The sequence below is a fragment of the Vigna angularis genome, chromosome 8 (genome assembly GCF_016808095.1).
Source record: "Vigna angularis cultivar LongXiaoDou No.4 chromosome 8, ASM1680809v1, whole genome shotgun sequence".
Classification (NCBI taxonomy): Eukaryota; Viridiplantae; Streptophyta; class Magnoliopsida; order Fabales; family Fabaceae; genus Vigna; species Vigna angularis.
Genome location: NC_068977.1, coordinates 4,212,631 through 4,233,048, shown reverse-complemented (window position 1 = coordinate 4,233,048; position 20,418 = coordinate 4,212,631).

Sequence of the window (20,418 nt, the reverse complement as noted above, 5' to 3'; positions counted from 1 at the left end):
GGATCTTCAAGAAGTGAGGCGATTATCGGGGGGACGGCACCGCATTCAAGGGGAACTGTCTGACGACAGTCAGGCGCCTGTGAACGCCAATAGGAGTACGAGACGCAAGGACGAAATTGTGGGGTGGAGAAGGTGAGCGGTTCAATTGGAGAAAGAGGGTGGAGCTGCCCATGTTCGAAGGATTAGATACATTGAACTGGATCAATTGGGCGGAGCGATTCTTCGAATTTCAAGGAGTAGCGGAAGAGGAGAAGGTACGATTAGCGTATGTGAGCATGGATGGGAGCGCTGGCTACTAGTTCAAAGCTTGGAAGGAGAAAGCCAAGAATCGTTCATGGGATGGTTTGAAGGAAGCCTTGGTGATAAGGTTTGGAACCATTGTTGAGCGGTTGACAACATTGAGACATACGGGGACGGTGGACGAGTATGTACAATACTTCAAGATATTGGCGGGTTGAACGAAGAGGGTACCAGACGAGCAGCTGTTGGGATATTTTCTTGTGGGATTGAAAGAGGACATCCGGAATCAAGTCTGACAGCATGAACTGCAGGAATGGATGGTGGCGATGCGGATCGCAAGGGATGTTGAGGAGTTCCAGAGAGTTGCCGAACGGTCTGCGGACAAGTGCTATAGCCCATACCGATCGGGAGTGGTCGAGCAGTCTAAGGCCATAGAAGACCAATTGTCTGGGGGATGAACGTGCGGTGAGGTGACACGGTTCGAGGCCAATTGTTATAAACCAAGCAGATTGAAAGTTGTCGAGCGGTCTGAGGACAAGTGCTACAGCCCATGCCGATCGGGAGTGGCCGAGCGGTCCGAGGCCATAGAAGACAAGTCGTCTTGGAGACGAACGAACGGTGAGGTGACACGGTCCGAGGCCGATCGCTATAACCCAAGCCGATCGAGAGTTACCGAACGATCGGAGGCCAAGCGCTATACCCCAGGTCGATCGAGAGTGGCCGAGCGGTCGGTCGGATCCGAACAAGAGAAGACTGCTGGACCCAACGGGAGAGGCTTGACGAAGCCGAACGGGTTAGCACTACAAGCTGCGAACCCGAGAGGACTGAAGGAACCGAACGGTCGGGAAACGAACGGGAAAGAACTGTCGAATCCGAACGTGAAAGGACAGGAGGAACCGAACGATTTTACATTTACAGTCAAAGGCCGAACGGTTTTACACTCAAAACGATCTCCTAGTCATTGGCCGAACGGTCTTACAGTTACATTCAAAGGTCGAACGGTCTTACAGTCCAAACAATCTCTCAGTAATTGGCCGAACGGGCTTACAATTAGAATGAAGGCTAAGGAGGGAAAGGTGGATGGAAGAATCAATGGTCGGGAGAGAGGGATGGATTTTGTGAAGAGGTGGACCAGCGAACAAAAGAAGGGCCTTGCCGTTCGTGAGGCACCTGCAGAGGGGAGAGAACTTTTTGAAGCTTTGAAAGACATCGAAGACCATTTCTTTAGGGATTATAATTCTGGAAAAGAGGTGACCAGAATGTTGGAAGCTTATAATTCTGGAAAAGAGGTGACCAGAATGTTGGAAGCTAATAAAATCCAAGAAGAATGGAAGTCATTGGAGGAGGAATTGCCACCACCCAAACCTCCAGACCTGAGTTGGAGGGCAGTTGCCAGAGGGTTCCATTCATATGAGTACACGATGATGAAGAGGAGCCATGAGATCAAGCCTCCCGTTTCCAACCTTGAGGACAAGGTTGTTCGGCAGCGTGGTGTAATGTTAGGGATGGAGAGTTTACGAGTGAAGGAATAAAACATTAAATGCCCAACTGCCTTAGCAGTTAGGAAGAGCGGGGTTATTGGTTGTTTAAATAGCAAATAATCAATTGTAGTGGGGGGTCGATTGTTTGATTGTAGTCTAACAGGGTTTGTCATCCTGAGGAGGAAGGTTAGGCTCTCTAGAGGGAGGTTATGCTCCCAAACTCAGTCCTTGTAAAGAGATTCGTTTACGGTGAATAATAGCAAAACTCATTCTTTCATTTCTGTTTCTATCTTTTGAGTGTTTTCTTGTTAGGTTCCAAACCCAGGAACCTAACATTTGGTATGTCCAGCCAATGGGTTCTTGTGTTCTTCTTTCAATTGGATGTGTGTTGCCAAACCTTATATAGGCAAGCAAGCCTTATGCCTCCTGATTTGCCAAAAAAGTCTGCAGAGGTGGTAGATTACACAGCATATTCTGCTTGTGAGTTGATGGACAGGATTGATGAGATAGACTTCGGCTTTTTTCTTGGATTGTTCAACCCTCAGGTTCCCTCCTTGATGTTATGAAATTTATTTCTCACATATATCTTAAACATGGCCTAGATGATTCTTTCCCTTTGATCTATATCTTTCAATATATGGCTCTTCGAAGGCTTGTTAACGTGAATAAACAGATTATATTGTTCAAGTATATGCAAAAGAAGCATTATTTGCAGAAGCCTTATAGATCCCAAATCAACACACTGAAGGAAGAAGCGGCCGGACTTACTAATTTTATTATGGAAAATTTATCATGTGTGTTTCAATCCCCAATCTTTGTTTCTGAATGTGTAACTTATGAAGATGTAGTTTTTGTGGCTACTCAAAGCAACGAATGTGATCTAGGAGTTTGTTTTGCTGACAGAAAGTCATTGCAAACACTCATTTGGTCTAATCTTTGCAAAAGTGTTGATGTGACATCCCAAAAATACAGTATTAAACCATAAAATCAGAAAATCACATTTAATAATAATTCAAACAGTTTTCCACTAAAAACAAAAATGAAGAAAAATAAAATAAAATTTAGAACGAACGAACGCTCAAGGACGAACGTCCTTGAGTACTGTTCAACAATTAAGGACGAGCGCGCAAGCCGCACGTCCACAAGAGTTACAATCTGAAGTCGAACGTACAAGAAACCTGACCGAACGGTTTACACAAGACAAATACCGAACGGTCGAAAACAACTTAAACGAATACAAGGGATGGTCGAACGACCACTTAATTCAACAACTACACTACTGGCCGAGCGGTCTCACTGCTCGGTCTTCACTTCCACATCTACCAGATTCTCTTCTTCCAGCAACTCTTCCAAACGCTCGTCTCCCTCTACTCACATCCACACGGATGATCATTGCAATGACAAGACAGACGTACAAGAACAAAGGACAACACAAGGAAAACGAAAGGGTAAGCTTACGTAATTTAACTCATGCATCAACATATAAATTCCAGCAAACAGTTCATTTCACACAAACATATCAACGTACGCATTCATCATACATCACATAATTTAACGCACGTACAAAATAAAACTCAACACGACTGACTGTCCGGACTGTATGAAATCTGCATAGTTACAGGCGTTCGCGCACCCGGGTGGTGTGGTAACTGGCATCCTCATCAGCTGCCACCCGAGGTTAGTCCGTTCTTACGTCGCCCATGTTAACTTATGGACTAAGGACCTCCTGCCGTTCCCACGCATGACGTGCGTCCTCTACTTGAGAACGAGCACTCACGGAACATCAGGATCGAACAACCAACATTAACTTCCCACAGTCATACTTAACAATTTCCAATAATTTCCAAGAGTCGTTCCTACCGGGAACGCTCGTTCAATATTCATAACTTTCATTTCATCTCAGATACTGTTCACCATTCACTATTCATCAATCCATAATCATTTTCATCTTAATGGGGAAAACATCCAAAAACCGAACGTTCATTCTCAAAGAAACGAGAACGAACGCTGTGAGCGAGACTAAAAGAACGCTCGTTCGTATTAAAGTACGAACGGCAGAGAAACAGTTACGTTCAGGAAATGGCCAAGTATGGTATTGTTCATTGGACGAACGCTATTTGGTGGGAAAAGAGAACGAGCGCTCAAAATGATACCGAGCACTATTCGGACGAACGCTCAGTGTGATACCGAGCACTATTAGGACGAACGCTCAGTTGGAGACCGAGCACTATTTCGGGCGAACGCTCAGCTCAAAACTGAACACTATTAGGACGAACGCTCAGTTGGAGACCGAGCACTATTTGGACGAACGCTCAGCTCAAAACCGAACACTATTAGGACGAACGCTCAGTTGGAGACCGAGCACTATTTGGCCGAACGCTCAGCTCAAAACCGAACACTATTAGGACGAACGCTCAGCTCAAAACCGAGCACTATTAGGACGAACGCTCAGCTCAAAACCGAGCACTATTTGGACGAACGCTCAGCTCAAAACCGAGCACTATTAGGACGAACGCTCAGCTCAAAACCGAGCACTATTTGGACGAACGCTCAGTTCAAAACCGAGCACTATTTGGACGAACGCTCAGTTCAAAACCGAGCACAATTTGGACGAACGCTCAGTTGGAGACTGAGCACTATTTCGGGCGGACGCCCATTATAAGGCCGAGCCTCGTTTATAACGAACGCTCGCTGTGAAACCGAACGACACTTTGAGCGTACGTTCAGTGAAGACCGGACGCCTTCCAGTACGATCGTCCGGTGTAAGACCGAACCCTATTCTGGGCGAACGTCAGGTGTAAGACCGAACATTCAATAACTTAAAGTAACAGTGCTTGGCCGAACGCTCAAGCAAAGAATTTTAGTGTGAGGACGCTCGTCCTCGACCAGGATTCTACCCAGATGACAGAATCCCATTTCCATGATTTTTGCCAACAAAACCGAACGGTCAATGACCGTTCAGTAGCGAACGCATACTATCAGAGGGGAAATTTTTCTTATTTCATACCATATATCTTCCAGTTCATTTTTCATCCAAATCTCATAATTTCATACGTTCATATTAACATCAACTTCCATATTTCATACAGGCTAAACTCATGCAAATTCATATATCCCACTTCACCCAACAATAACGAACGTTCATGTAATCAAAATCACAACAACGTCATGCATTATATTCATACTGTTAACAACGAACGTTCATGAAATCATTCACATCATTCAGCATATCTCAACATCATGCAGGGAATTAACGGACGTTCACACACACATACATCCAAACAGTTAAATTAAATAAGCTTCCCTTACCTGGAAAATGAACGAACGTTCACAGACGCACACAGACGCTCTCCACAAAGACTCAACTCGCCAACGCTCGTTAATTCACTATACGAACGAACGCCAAAAACTAAAATCAGAACTACCCATTTTGAGGAAAAGACGAACGTACAACTTGCATGCATGAAAACGAACTTCAGAGAGGAAGGAAAGGACTTACCGTTTCAGTTTTCACGAACCGATCGTCCTTCTGGAGTCCTACGTCGAGCGTCCTTCAGCTGCGCCGAAGATACAGATCGGGGGAGGTGCAGTGGAGGTTCCTTAGAGAGGGAAGGTGCAAGAGTGTAGAGAGAAGGAGGAGAGAACTTAGGTTTCTCAGAAATGGAGTAAAGAGAGGGACATGCAGGGGAAGTGGGGAATAAGTTCAAAATTCCCACTTGCCAGCGCACGTTCGCACACCACCAGCGCACCCCATCCCGCCAGCGCACGTCTGCACTCTACCTGCGCACTCCACTACGCCTCTGACAGCCCACGCCGGACGGTCGACCACTGCACTGTTGCCACGCGTCTTCCACCACCGCGGACGCACGTTAAGTCTGGCTGACACACTATTCTCCACTTCGCCGGACGCACGTTCCCACTGTGCTCTGACTCAGTTGGGCGTGCGACAGCTGGCGTTCGTCAGTGGGTGTCGGGCACTGTTTGTCGGCCATGTGCACTGCTGAGGTGGCGTGCTCTCCTGCTGCCACGTGGACGCCACGTGGACGCACGTTTTTCGAGGCCTGACAGTTGATGTTTGGAGCAACCATGCTTTAAAGAAGCAAATGAAAAAGTTTTTCTCACATTTACTCCATACTTACCTTCAAAGTGTAACAAGTAGTTTTCAAGAGTCAGGTGTGCAAGAAATTGAAAAATTTAAGCTGCTCAAGAGGGTCACTTTGTCACAAATATCATCAGAACTTTTAAATGATTCACTTTTTTATAAACAAAAAGTAAGATCCTCCTTTTGTTATACACAGTTCTTGTAAGGACCACGGTACTGCAGCACAGCACACAGAAAACTTCACCATCCAATCCAGAGTTCACGCATCCAGCAACTGTGAAGAGTCCTCCCTCCATCAAGCTAGGGAGCCCACGGTTTCAATGAAGAAGAAGGGAGTCATTGGCTGGAAAGAAGGGCAACTCCCATCCATGCAAGCTTTCTAGGAGCATCACAGTCTCCCCATTGCAGCAGCAACAGCTCTCGGTTCCAGCAAGGTGGAAGTCTCACGGCCTTGTTTCGTCTCAGCTGCTACACATCCAGGTGAAACAGAGAAGCTGCACAGTGATGGCTGCCACGAAGGAGAAGGCGCTCCGTCCATACAGTACTCCGTCCAGCAAATCCAGCAGATCTTCACGGTATGCCAGCCAGCAGTCTAGCACACGTCTAGCACTCCTTCACCGTCTAGCTTCACCTTGAAAAAGAGTTTACAACGTCCAAAAAGTGATAAGGAGCAGTAGCGTCCATCAATGGAGTGGAAGCACACACGCGGGAACAACGGAATATCCAGCAGTTTGAAGAGAAGCAGCAACATTCAAGATATAGTTCAGAGTTGGTGTTTACGTGATCAGCGGAGAGGCGTGTGCAGGGGGAAGGATGAAATGGAGAGTCCCTTGCTTAGTTTTGGTACGTTCAGGAGGTGAAAAAGAAATTGGAGAAAAAGTGCTAAGAGACAAAATATGGGAGGAGCATCACTTTCTTTCTTTTAAAAATATTGAAGCAATGGTGAGAGGAAAAGAAGAGGAACAACATGCCCCACACACAGAGCTCACGTTAAGCTTCGGAGAGAAGCTGTAAGGACCTCATTTTCTTAGTGGTGGGGACACCCACTTCTTGCATGATTAGAGTACAATTATTGGGGAAGGGGGGTAACATTTTTGGTGCAGAGGAGGGAGAGTTCACGGGGAGGAACCCATTCTTCCTCACTCTAAGAACTTCATTTCCAAAATTCTCGCCCTTCTCTCTAAGATTCCAGCACCTTGAACCGTAGGAATTCTATTCTGATGCTACCATGGCCTTCGTGGAGTAGAGGGCTTCATTTCAACCGAACATTTACGTCGTTCCAATCGGGGCAGAGTTCTTGGCTGTAGGATGGTTGTGCTTGGAGAAAAACCAGGTAAGGGGAGCTGGATTACCTTCTTCAGATGTATTATGTGTTAGGTGTATGAATTGAATTATGCATGGTTGGTTGTGTTGAAACTGTGTTATGTTGTTGGGAATTGACTTGGGTGAGTTTGAATTGTTATAATTGATCAATGGGAAGTGATTTATGTATGAAACCTTGTATGCTTTGGGTTGTAGGAAATCTGGAAATTTTGGGGTTGAAAAATGGGATTTTCTGGGTTTCTCTGGAATCTGCACGATTCTGCAGAATTCTGCAGAATGCGCGTACGTCCAATTTTGGTGATTCAAAATTGGACGTTCGTTCCAACAGTGCTCGACTAAATAGTGGTCGGCCTATCGTTCGTCCAATTCTGGCGGAACTGGACGTTCGTCCAATTTGTTGAGCGTTCGGCTTTTGAGTGTTAGTGAGCGTTCGACTTTTGAGTGTTAGCGAGCGTTCGACTTTTGAGTATTGTGAGCGTTCGTCCTTAAGTGTTTCGTCGAGCGTTCGTCCTTAAGTGTTTTGTTGAGCGTTCGTCCTTAGTGTTTCGTTGAGCGTTCGTCCTTAGTGTTTCGTTGAGCGTTCGTCCTTAAGTGTTTCGTTGAGCGTTCGTCCTTAGTGTTTCGTTGAGCGTTCGTCCTTAGTGTTTCTTTAAGCGTTCGTCAGAAATTGGGCGTTCGGTTTTGATGAATTAAATAGGGTTCGTATAATATTCAACCAAATAGCATTCGGCCAGTTAGCGTCCGGTCAAATAGCGTTCGTCGAAATAGTGTTCGTTCAAATAGTGTTCGTTCAAATAGTGTTCGTTCAAATAGTGTTCGTTCAAATAATGTTCGTTCAAATAGTGTTCGTTCAAATAGTGTTCGTTCAAATAGCGTTCGTCCAAATAGTGTTCGTCCAAATAGTGTTCGTCCAAATAGTGTTCGTCCAAATAGTGTTCGTCCAAATAGTGTTCGTCCAAATAGTGTTCGGTAAACAGGGTTCGGTTCCACGGTTATTTTTGCTCTTATTTTAAGTGTGCAATGTGTTTTGTATATATATATATATATATATATATATACTCTGAGGTAAATTCATGCTAAACAAAAATATGTGAATGCATGAGATGTGATAAAATTACTGTGATAAATGTATTTTATTATGTTGATATGAAATTGTGCATTTGATCACGAAATGATTATTACGGGGAGAGTTACATAGAGGTGTAATGTGAGTTGAAGAATATGAGTATGGTGTGAATCTCATGGAGAGATTCTATAAAATTATGGTATTAGTGTGTATGTTGATGTTGAGGGTCCCGTAGGTGGAGGTTATCCTGATACTCTAATAATCATCCAGTCTCATGCAGAGAAGGATGAATTATATGGTGAGAGGAGCAGGAGGTCCTGGTCTATGTTCCGGTTTGGACATAGTGAGGGGACTAACCTTGTGAATGGTATGAAGTATTTTGGAAGTGTAATTGTAAGGAAAAGTAGAAGTCATCACAAGTGCATAACCTCCCGTGACCGCTCATCAACGTATCATCCGGATGAGTGTCTAGTAGGAATTGTGGTATGATGGTATATGAGAATGTCCGACATAAATTTTATATGATGTTTTTATCAAAGCATTTATGCATGTTTTACAATTGTGGTGTTGCATGTTAGCTCACCCTTACTTGTTTGTTTGTGCCGGAAAACTATATTTTTGCGATGATCGTATAACGTATTTGTTATACGGGAGCAGAGGAAGGATTGTCGCATGATCTGGTGTAGATGAAGGAAGATTTGGAAGAACAGATTAGAGGGATTCAATGAGATCTTTGCAGTCAACTATGAGCTTAAAACTTATGTATACATTTAAGTTCGAGGTTACATGGCGTTAATGTAATTGTATTATTACAATATTTTAAATTTTGAATTTTAAAGGGAAAATTTTTGGGATGTTACATTAATGGTATCAGAGCAGTTCATCCTTAGGATGACCTTTGTGTTATGGGTTTGCCATGCCTTCTCTGTGAAGAATTGAGTGTAAATGGTATGATTTACCATTTCCTCCGAGTCTATATAGTAAGATGTGTATCTAACTAGAAGTTTTGAGAACAGAAAATGTCTTGATAAGAGTAATGAGGGTGCACACTCATGACTTTTACCATAGATGATTTTCCTTTCTTAATTCGGAAGGTTAGAGTTAAGAAAGAGTTAGAATATCAGTGTTGTTTCCTGTAGTGATTGTTATCTTGTTCTTGTTGTCAGTGGTAGTGTTATGTGCTCTATAGTAGTAGTAGAGGAATGCATATTCAAGGACAACTTGAGTTGTATACCTTTAGTGGAATTGATTTAAGCCGTTGAGACAAGTTCTTGCAAGATAGGAGTTAGAAGACTAAAAGTTAAGCTTCGGAGGGCGAGTGAAGATATTGGAGTTTAGGAGTAATGTTATGAGTGAAGAAAATTTCAAGAAAACAAAGTCAGAAGATCTTATATCGTACGCAAGGAGTTCAGAGGTTAGATTAACGGAAGCTTTGGATAAGCATGGCTGTAACAAGGTTTGAGAAATGAGTTGGGTTTAGTATATCAGTAACGTCAGCAGTCAGAGGAAAGGGAAGTGTTGGTGAGAAACAGAGTAACGCTGTGAGAGTTTGGTAACATGAATCTGGGTATCAGTGATGGCTGGAATCCGAATAAGAAAATGGTGGATGGCCTAAAGTTTAAGTTAAGAAAGGAATAGGAAATTCTATAGTGGACTACGGGGAATAAGTATCAAGAAAGGAAGTAGAATGAGAAGATTTCGAGGGGCAGTCAGATAAGACAGAACATGAGGTCTTTGAAGAAGAATAAAGTATAGTAAGGATTAAGGACAAATTGTCAGATGAGTCAAGGTCGTCTGGGATGGTATAACAGTCACCTCTATCTGGAAATTTTAGGATGGGATGAGAGAAAATTACCTCGACTTGTTATGGTAAACTTAATTTTCGAGGACGAAAATTTTTGTTGTTGGGGAGAATGTAAGGACCACGGTACTGCAGCACAACACACAGAAAACTTCACCATCCAATCCAGAGTTCACGCATCCAGCAGCTGTGAAGAGTCCTCCCTCCATCAAGCTAGGGAGCCCACGGTTTCAATGAAGAAGAAGGGAGTCATTGGCTGGAAAGAAGGGCAACTCCCATCCATGCAAGCTTTCTAGGAGCATCACAGTCTCCCCATTGCAGCAGCAACAGCTCTCGGTTCCAACAAGGTGGAAGTCTCACGACCTTGTTTCGTCTCAGCTGCTACACATCCAGGTGAAACAGAGAAGCTGCACAGTGATGGCTGCCACGAAGGAGAAGGCGCTCCGTCCATACAGTACTCCGTCCAGCAAATCCAGCAGATCTTCACGGTATGCCAGCCAGCAGTCTAGCACACGTCCAGCACTCCTTCACCGTCTAGCTTCACCTTGAAAAAGAGTTTACAACGTCCAAAAAGTGATAAGGAGCAGTAGCATCCATCAATGGAGTGGAAGCACACACGCGGGAACAACGGAATATCCAGCAGTTTGAAGAGAAGCAGCAACATTCAAGATATAGTTCAGAGTTGGTGTTTACGTGATCAGCGGAGAGGCGTGTGCAGGGGGAAGGATGAAATGGAGAGTCCCTTGCTTAGTTTTGGTACGTTCAGGAGGTGAAAAAGAAATTGGAGAAAAAGTGCTAAGAGACAAAATATGGGAGGAGCATCACTTTCTTTCTTTTAAAAATATTGAAGCAATGGTGAGAGGAAAAGAAGAGGAACAACATGCCCCACACACAGAGCTCACGTTCAGCATAGGAGAGAAGCTGTAAGGACCTCATTTTCTTAGTGGTGGGGACACCCACTTCTTGCATGATTAGAGTACAATTATTGGGGAAGAGGGGTAACATTTTTGGTGCAGAGGAGGGAGAGTTCACGGGGAGGAACCCATTCTTCCTCACTCTAAGAACTTCATTTCCAAAATTCTCGCCCTTCTCTCTAAGATTCCAGCACCTTGAACCGTAGGAATTCTATTCTGATGCTACCATGGCCTTCGTGGAGTAGAGGGCTTCATTTCAACCGAACATTTACGTCGTTCCAATCGGGGCAGAGTTCTTGGCTGTAGGATGGTTGTGCTTGGAGAAAAACCAGGTAAGGGGAGCTGGATTACCTTCTTCAGATGTATTATGTGTTAGGTGTATGAATTGAATTATCCATGGTTGGTTGTGTTGAAACTGTGTTATGCTGTTGGGAATTGACTTGGGTGAGTTTGAATTGTTATAATTGATCAATGGGAAGTGATTTATGTATGAAACCTTGTATGCTTTGGGTTGGAAGGAAATCTGGAAATTTTGGGGTTGAAAAATGGGATTTTCTGGGTTTCTCTGGAATCTGCGCGATTCTGCAGAATTCTGCAGAATGCGCGTACGTCCAATTTTGGTGATTCAAAATTGGACGTTCGTTCCAACAGTGCTCGACCAAATAGTGGTCGGCCTATCATTCGTCCAATTCTGGCGGAACTGGACGTTCGTCCAATTTGTTGAGCGTTCGGCTTTTGAGTGTTAGTGAGCGTTCGGCTTTTGAGTGTTAGCGAGCGTTCGGCTTTTGAGTATTTTGAGCGTTCGTCCTTAAGTGTTTCGTCGAGCGTTCGTCCTTAAGTGTTTTGTTGAGCGTTTGTCCTTAGTGTTTCGTTGAGCGTTCGTCCTTAGTGTTTCGTTGAGCGTTCGTCCTTAAGTGTTTCGTTGAGCGTTCGTCCTTAGTGTTTCGTTGAGCGTTCGTCCTTAGTGTTTCGTTAAGCGTTCGTCAGAAATTGGGCGTTCGGTTTTGATGGATTAAATAGGGTTCGTATAATATTCAACCAAATAGCGTTCGGCAAGTTAGCGTCCGGTCAAATAGCGTTCGTCCAAATAGTGTTCGTCCAAATAGTGTTCGTTCAAATAGTGTTCGTTCAAATAGTGTTCGTTCAAATAGTGTTCGTTCAAATAGTGTTCGTTCAAATAGCGTTCGTTCAAATAGCGTTCGTCCAAATAGTGTTCGTCCAAATAGTGTTCGTCCAAATAGTGTTCGTCCAAATAGTGTTCGTCCAAATAGTGTTCGGTAAACAGGGTTCGGTTCCACGGTTATTTTTGCTCTTATTTTAAGTGTGCAATGTGTTTTGTATATATATATATATATATATATATATACTCTGAGGTAAATTCATGTGAAACAAAAATATGTGAATGCATGAGATGTGATAAAATTACTGTGATAAATGTATTTTATTATGTTGATATGAAATTGTGCATTTGATCACGAAATGATTATTACGGGGAGAGTTACATAGAGGTGTAATGTGAGTTGAAGAATATGAGTATGGTGTGAATCTCATGGAGAGATTCTATAAAATTATGGTATTAGTGTGTATGTTGATGTTGAGGGTCCCGTAGGTGGAGGTTATCCTGATACTCTAATAATCATCCAGTCTCATGCAGAGAAGGATGAATTATATGGTGAGAGGAGCAGGAGGTCCTGGTCTATGTTCCGGTTTGGACATAGTGAGGGGACTAACCTTGTGAATGGTATGAAGTATTTTGGAAGTGTAATTGTAAGGAAAAGTAGAAGTCATCACAAGTGCATAACCTCCCGTGACCGCTCATCAACGTATCATCCGGATGAGTGTCTAGTAGGAATTGTGGTATGATGGTATATGAGAATGTCCGACATAAATTTTATATGATGTTTTTATCAAAGCATTTATGCATGTTTTACAATTGTGGTGTTGCATGTTAGCTCACCCTTACTTGTTTGTTTGTGCCGGAAAACTATATTTTTGCGATGATCGTATAACGTATTTGTTATACGGGAGCAGAGGAAGGATTGTCGCATGATCTGGTGTAGATGAAGGAAGATTTGGAAGAACAGATTAGAGGGATTCAATGAGATCTTTGCAGTCAACTATGAGCTTAAAACTTATGTATACATTTAAGTTTGAGGTTACATGGCGTTAATGTAATTGTATTATTACAATATTTTAAATTTTGAATTTTAAAGGGAAAATTTTTGGGATGTTACAGTTCCTTTTACCCTTCACACACAAACACCCATATTTAATCTTTCCAGTATTTGGTTTAGCTTTATAGCCATCTTTAATTTGTTTCTTGTTTAATGCTCTGGTGTGATATTTTGAGAAAGATAAAGTTACACCTATATGTCTTCATTTCATATTTTTGTTTCAGTTTGTCCAGAGGAATCTGGCCTCAATATTCTGTGATGCTTTAGAGAAATTTGCATTTCCATTATTTAGTAATGTTCCGTTTACTGAGTTTCCCAGTATCAGTTTCTCCTTCTTGTTAGGAATAACAGAGTTTCTCAAAGTATCGCAAAATCTAAACGTTGTTGCAGTTAAGACTCGTTCTCCTCTCCCAAATGCTTGGGAGTCATATTGATTAGGATTTGAGTTTGGAATTCAGGTATAGAATTTTTTTTAATTTTTTTCAAAAGATATTCTTTATTATAATAAATATTTTATAACATGTAACTTATAGAATAATTAGTATTCATAATTCTTTTTTAAAGTATGTAATTATCTATATATGATGAATGTAAGACCTCGGAAATTTAACCCAAACCCCACCTGTTAAATCGCATTTAATGCGCCCTGAACCCTGTTCAGATTCATTTAAAACCCACCCAAAAATCTGACCACTGACGCCAAGTGTCACAGTAGAAGATTCGGAAGTCAGTTAGTGGAGTGCAGGTGTCAACAGGAGAGTGCACGACCGTTTGGGCGTGGGGTAAACAAAATTGATTTTCTGAAAACGCTGCCCACTCTCCTGCACGCTCCTTCTTCTTCCCCGAAACTCAGAGCTTCCATTTTCTCCTCCTTCTCTCTAGAAAACCTTTTCTTCTCTCTACTGTAACTCACTACTCCCTTCTCCGATCCCATTTCAGAAACCATAGAAGAAGTCCCGGCGTCGTGAGCTTCATTCTGAACCGAACGACTTCAAAATCTGAATCTGGTAAGTCGCTCGTCCCTAGTTGTTGTTCGTATGAACATGCAAACCAAGCCTGGTTGCATGCATTCGCTTTGTCTGAATCAAATCTTGGTTCTGTAACTTGTTCTAGTTTGAAAGAGTTGAGTGATCTTGAGGGTAGAAGTTGTAGTTGGGCGAACCAAGAACAATACGTTAGGACGTTTTCACTCAGGAATCCAGGTAAGGGAAGCTTATTCAATTTAATTCCATGTGTGTATGGTGCTGTATGAACGTTCGGTGTGTGGTTTGAAGTATGATCTGTATTATTTGATTTTTTGTATAAGATTATGATTATGAGTTTATGTATGAGAAGTATGAAATGTGCTATAATATGAGTATTTGAAAGTATGAAAGTTTATGCTGAGAAATGAGTTTAATGTAAATGAAACTTTGAATATGAATTTCCTATGATAATGAACGTTCGTCATTGAACGGTCCTTGACCGTTCGGTGTTGTTACCAAACTTCTTTGAAATTGAATTCTTTCATTTGGAAAGAATTCTAGTTGAGGACGAACGCCCTCTTGTATGAGTGCTACGTTTGAGCGTTCGGCCGAACGTGGATGCCCCGAGTGTTATGTGAGGAGTTGAGAAGCTTATAACTATACCTTTGGACAATTAGTCATTTCTAAATTCTATCTTCACCATCTCATATTACCTTTAACTCCATTCCTATTATGAGTACAAATCTGCGATGGGTCTCGACCCAAAGCATTCGTTATGAGTGGCGCTCGGTCTTATACCGAACGCTCGTTCTTGTCGTTTCTTACCAAACGGGTGGAAATAGCGTTCGTCCACAATTCTGTAAATCCGTGTACCGCGTTCGGTCATTGACTGGCAGTCGGCTTCTATAACTAAATTGTTCTCGGTATGGTCATCTACTCGTCTTGAGGTGTCTTCATCTATTTGGATTCGGCTTAGAGCCTTCCTATTTAAATTATACTTTGAGTAATGATTTGATCTTCCTAGAGTCAGTTCATTCAACTGATTCGAGTAGAAAATGACGTTCGGTAAATGTGATGTGTCGGTCTTATTCGGTTCTGAAACGAGGAGTTCTCGACCTCGTTTTCACGTTCGTCCTCGTTATGAAGAGGGCTGAACGCTCGTTATTTTGTGTAAATGTAATGAAAGACAAAAATGAGGTTAAAGTGAAGAATAATAATGAACGAACGGTATATGAGGTGAATTAATGATTGTGGATTTTGAATGAGCGTTCCGGGGAGGTTTGACTCCTGTATTGAATATTGGAAAGTGGTAAAGTATGACTGTGGTTATGCTAATGCTGGCAGTTCATCCTGATGTTCCGTGAGTACTCATCCTCACGTAGAGGGGGTAGGTCATGTATGGGAACGGCAGGAGGTCCTAATCCTTAGGGGTACTTTGGATAGGGCTAACCTCGGGTGGCAGCTGTTGAGTGTATCCCAGTTACTACATCACCCGGGTGCAAGAACGCCTGTAGCTACGCTGTTTCATACAGTCCGGACGGTCCGTCTAGTGATAGATTTCGTATGATTATACCTTTAAACTATATGCTTGTGTGTTGTTTGAAATGTTTAATTTAAATGTTGATGTATGAATTAAATTACATAAGCTCACCCTTCGTTTTTCCTTGTGTTGTTTCTCGTCCTTGTACGTCCGTCCTGTCATTGCAATGATGATCCGTGTGGATGTGAGCAGAAGGCGAGGCATTGCTGGAAGACGTTATTGAAGAAGAAATGTGGTAGAAGTGGAGGTCAAAGCCGAGCCCTAGAGTGTTCGTTTATTTTAGATATTAGATGGTAGTTTTTGAACGTTCGGTTATTGTTTTGTAAAACCGTTCGTCCTTGACTCTTATTATTTCTGTAGTATTGTTTTTAGTTCTGTATTTTAAGCCATTCGGTTTGTGAACATTAAATTTAGTGTAAGACTGCATTGTTTTACTGTTAAATGTAATTAATTCTATTATATGGTGATTACTGTATTTTGGGATGTTACATTAGTGGTATCAGAGCAGTTTTGTTCTTTTAAGGACATTGTAGGTGTGAGTACACTATGTTTTTGCTGTGTGCTCAATGTGTGTTTAATGAGTTATTTTTCAACTCTTTGAACATTACTAACGCTCGTTTTCTCTATTTTCAGAGAACAAATGGCACCTAGACTCGCTCCTCCACCACAGCCCAATGAACCTGATGCGCCCAACAACACTAGGTTGTTGGAAATGGTGATAGATAGGTTACAACAGCAGAACACCACATTGATGGCTCAGAACGCTACCCTATGCAGCAGAACGAGAATGTTATGCAGAGTTTGGAGGCCTCTCGCGCCAACTCTGAAGCCACTCAAAGACAATTGATGGAGATTTTAGCGGCAACCAGGAACACACCGAGGGCGTCCTCTTCCAACGCTACCCATCAGGCTGAGTGGAGCTTGGAAAGCTTCCTTCAACATCACCCATCCAAGTTCAGTGGAAAGTGCCTTTCGGATGAGGCAGATCAGTGGCTGCGGGACATGGAACGCATTTACAATGCTAAGAGGTGTCCAGACGACAACAGGTTGGCATTTACTGAATATCTGTTGACTGGCGAGGCCAGCCACTGGTGGGCGAGCGTGAAGACTATACTAACGGACGCTCACATTCCCATCACTTGAGAAGTTTTCAGAAGTATATTTTATGAAGAGTATTTCCCAGACAGCGTTCGCTACACCAAGGAAGTGGAGTTCCTTCAATTGGTACAAGGGGGGAAGTCAGTATCGGAGTATACCAACACGTTCAAGCAATTATTGAGGTTCAACACTATGGCCACTAGTGAAGAGTGGCAGTGTAGGAAATTTGAGAACGGACTGAGGAGTGATCTGAAGGTGTTGATCTCTAGTTTATGTATTCGGTCATTTCCTGCCATGGTGGAGAGAGCCAAAGTACTGGAGAAGAATATGACAGAGGTAGAACGACAAAAGAAGCAACAACAGGTGGTTAGGGGACCGATCGTATCCAGAGGTAATGTTAATTTGAGAAGAGCACCTTACACCCGTCCAAACCAACCATCAAATACAAGTGGATCTCAAGCGCTGGTCACTACTAGACAATTTGGGCAAGGAAACGTGACTTGTTTCCAGTGTGGAGGACCACACTACCATTCATCATGTCCTCAACTGGTGGGAGGAAAACATTGCACTCGTTGTGGAAGGAATGGGCACTTGGAGAATGAGTGCAACATGGGTGGACGTGCTGTGATGAGGCCACCAAATGCTGGAAGGAATCAGTCGAGAGGTGGTGGCAGAGCACAAGCAGTTGGACGCGTGTATGCTATAACAGGCGCGGAGGCAGAGAGCTCAGGTAATCTTATAACTGGTGAATGCTTGCTGTATGGAATACCATGTCGTGTACTGTATGATTCGGGGGCGACTCACTCCTTCATCTCGAAGGCGTGTGTTGAAAAATTGGGAATAACTGAGAGGGAGATGCAATTCGACTTGGTGGTGTCAACCCCAGCGGCTGGAGAGATTAGGACGTCTACCGTATGCACTATATGTCCTATTGAGGTTGAGGGGCGTAGATATAAGGTGAACTTAATCTGTTTACCTCTAAAGGAATTAGAGGTGATTTTGGGAATGAATTGGTTGGCTACCAATCACATTCTTATAGATTGTGGTAAGAAGGAGTTAATTTTTCCTGATGAAGAAGAAGAAGAATTATCAGTGACGCTCGACCAATTGAAAGAAGACATTATGGAGGGCGCCAGCTGTTTCCTGATTATGACGCACGAAGAATAGGAGTTCGGAGGTTTGAGGCAAGAACGATCGTCCAGTGTTAACAGTAAAGAACTGTCGGTTGTAGATGAATTCCCGGACGTCTTTCCGGAAGAAATACCTGGACTTCCCGCTCCTCGCGAAGTTGAATTCACCATTGATTTGGTGACGACCGCAGCACCTATCTCTGTTCAACCATATAGGATGTCACCAGCTGAATTGGTTGAACTCAAAACGCAGATTGAAGAATTGATGGATAAGAGATTTATCAGGCCGAGCGTATCACCCTGGGGAGCGCCTGTTCTTTTGGTGAAGAAGAAAGATGGCAACTCTCGGTTGTGTATAGATTACAGACAATTAAACAAGCTGACCATCAAGAATAAGTACCCATTGCCAAGGATAGATGATTTGTTGGATCAACTGCATGGGGCCACTATATTCTCAAAGATTGATTTGCGGTCTAGATATCATCAAATCAGAGTTAAGGAGGAAGACATCCAGAAGACCGCGTTCAGATCTCGTTATGGACACTACGAGTATGTAGTGATGTCGTTCGGTGTGACGAACGCACCAGCAATCTTCATGGATTACATGAATCGCATATTCAGACCGTACTTGGATTAATTCGTGGTCGTCTTCATAGATGATATTCTCATCTACTCCAAGACCCAGGACGAACATGAGGAGCACTTGAGAATTGTACTTGGCGTACTGAGGGAGAAGGAGTTGTACGCCAAGTTATCAAAATGTGAGTTCTGGATGAAGGAAGTTCAGTTTTTGGGGCACGTGGTATCGGTTGGGGGTATCTCGGTAGATCCAGCTAAGGTACGAGCGATGTTGGAATGGGAGAGTCCCCGTTCGGTCACTGAGGTTCGTAGCTTCGTGGGGCTTACGGGCTACTATAGACGTTTTATTAAAGGGTTTGCTAAGATAGTGGCTCCGCTAACTCAGTTGACCAGGAAAGATCAACCGTTCGCATGGATCGATCGGTGTGAAGCGAGTTTTCAGGAGTTGAAAGGAAAACTGACGAGCGCTCCAGTTCTGATTATTCCAAACACAGCCAAATCGTTCGAGGTGTACTGCGATGCTTCTCACCAAGGTTTGGGCTGTGTGTTAATTCAAGAGAGGAGAGCGGTAGCGTACGCTTCTCGTCAGTTGAAAATTCACGAGAGGAATTATCCAACGCACGACCTGGAATTGGCAGCGGTCATTTTCGCACTGAAGATTTGGAGGCATTACTTGTACGGATCCACATTCCAAGTCTTCAGTGATCACAAGAGCCTCAAGTATTTATTTGATCAGAAGGAGTTGAACATGAGGCAGAGACGTTGGCTTGAATTCTTGAAGGACTACGATTTTGAGTTACTCTACCATCCAGGGAAAGCGAATGTAGTGGCGGACGCTTTGAGCAGGAAGGTAGTGCACGTTTCGTCCATGATGGTCAGAGAACTTCAGTTGGTGGAGAGCTTTAGAGACCTAAGGTTATAGTCGACTTAGAGCCGAACAATATTAAATGCTGTAACCTTAGGATATCCAGTGATGTGTTCGACAGAATCAGGGAGAAACAATCTAAGGATGAAGAACTAGTGAAGATTTTGAACGCGCTTGGTACTGATCAGGCCAAAGAATTTAACATTGGAACGAACGGCTTCTTACGCTATAAGGGTCGGACGTGCATTCCAAATGATGGAGAGCTGAAGCGGATAATTCTTGAGGAAGAGCATCACAGCCGTCTTAGCATGCACCCTGGCATGACTAAGATGTATCAAGATCTCAGGAAGTCATTTTGGTGGCCGGGAATGAAGAATGACATCGCTCGTTTTGTGGCATCTTCTTTGACTTGTCAACGAGCGAAGGCAGAGCACCAGAGGCCGGGCGGCCTACTGCAACCACTGGAGATTCCCGAATGGAAGTGGGACAGCATTTCCATGGATTTCGTGACCCACCTACCACGCACGGTCAGAAATCATGATTCAATTTGGGTAATTGTGGATCGACTAACGAAGAGCGCTCACTTTCTGGCAGTCAACTTGAAGATGTTGATGACCAACCTAGCCAAGCTCTACATTCAGGAGATTGTTCGTCTACATGGAGTGCCTTCGAGTATAATTTCTGACCGAGACACGAGATTCACATCTCGGTTTTGGCAATCTTTGCAAGGCGAATTGGGAAGCAAACTACAGATGAGTTCAGCTTATCACCCTCAAACGGACGGTCAGTCTGAAAGGACAATCCAGACGCTGGAAGATTTACTGAGGACGTGCGTCCTGGATCACATGGGCGTCTGGGATGAAGTCTTGCCTTTAGTGGAGTTCACTTACAACAACAGCTTCCAGTCTAGCATCGGAATGGCGCCGTTTGAAGCTCTTTATGGAAGGCAGTGTCGCACGCCATTGTGTTGGTTTCAAGAAGGAGAGAAAGTGCTGACCGGACCTAAGCTAATTCAACAAACGACCGAGAAGGTGAAGCTGATTCAAGAAAGGTTGAAGACGTCTCGGAGCAGGCAAAAATCCTACGCAGATAAGAGAAGAAGACCATTGGAGTTCGCTACAGGAGATCATGTGTTCCTTA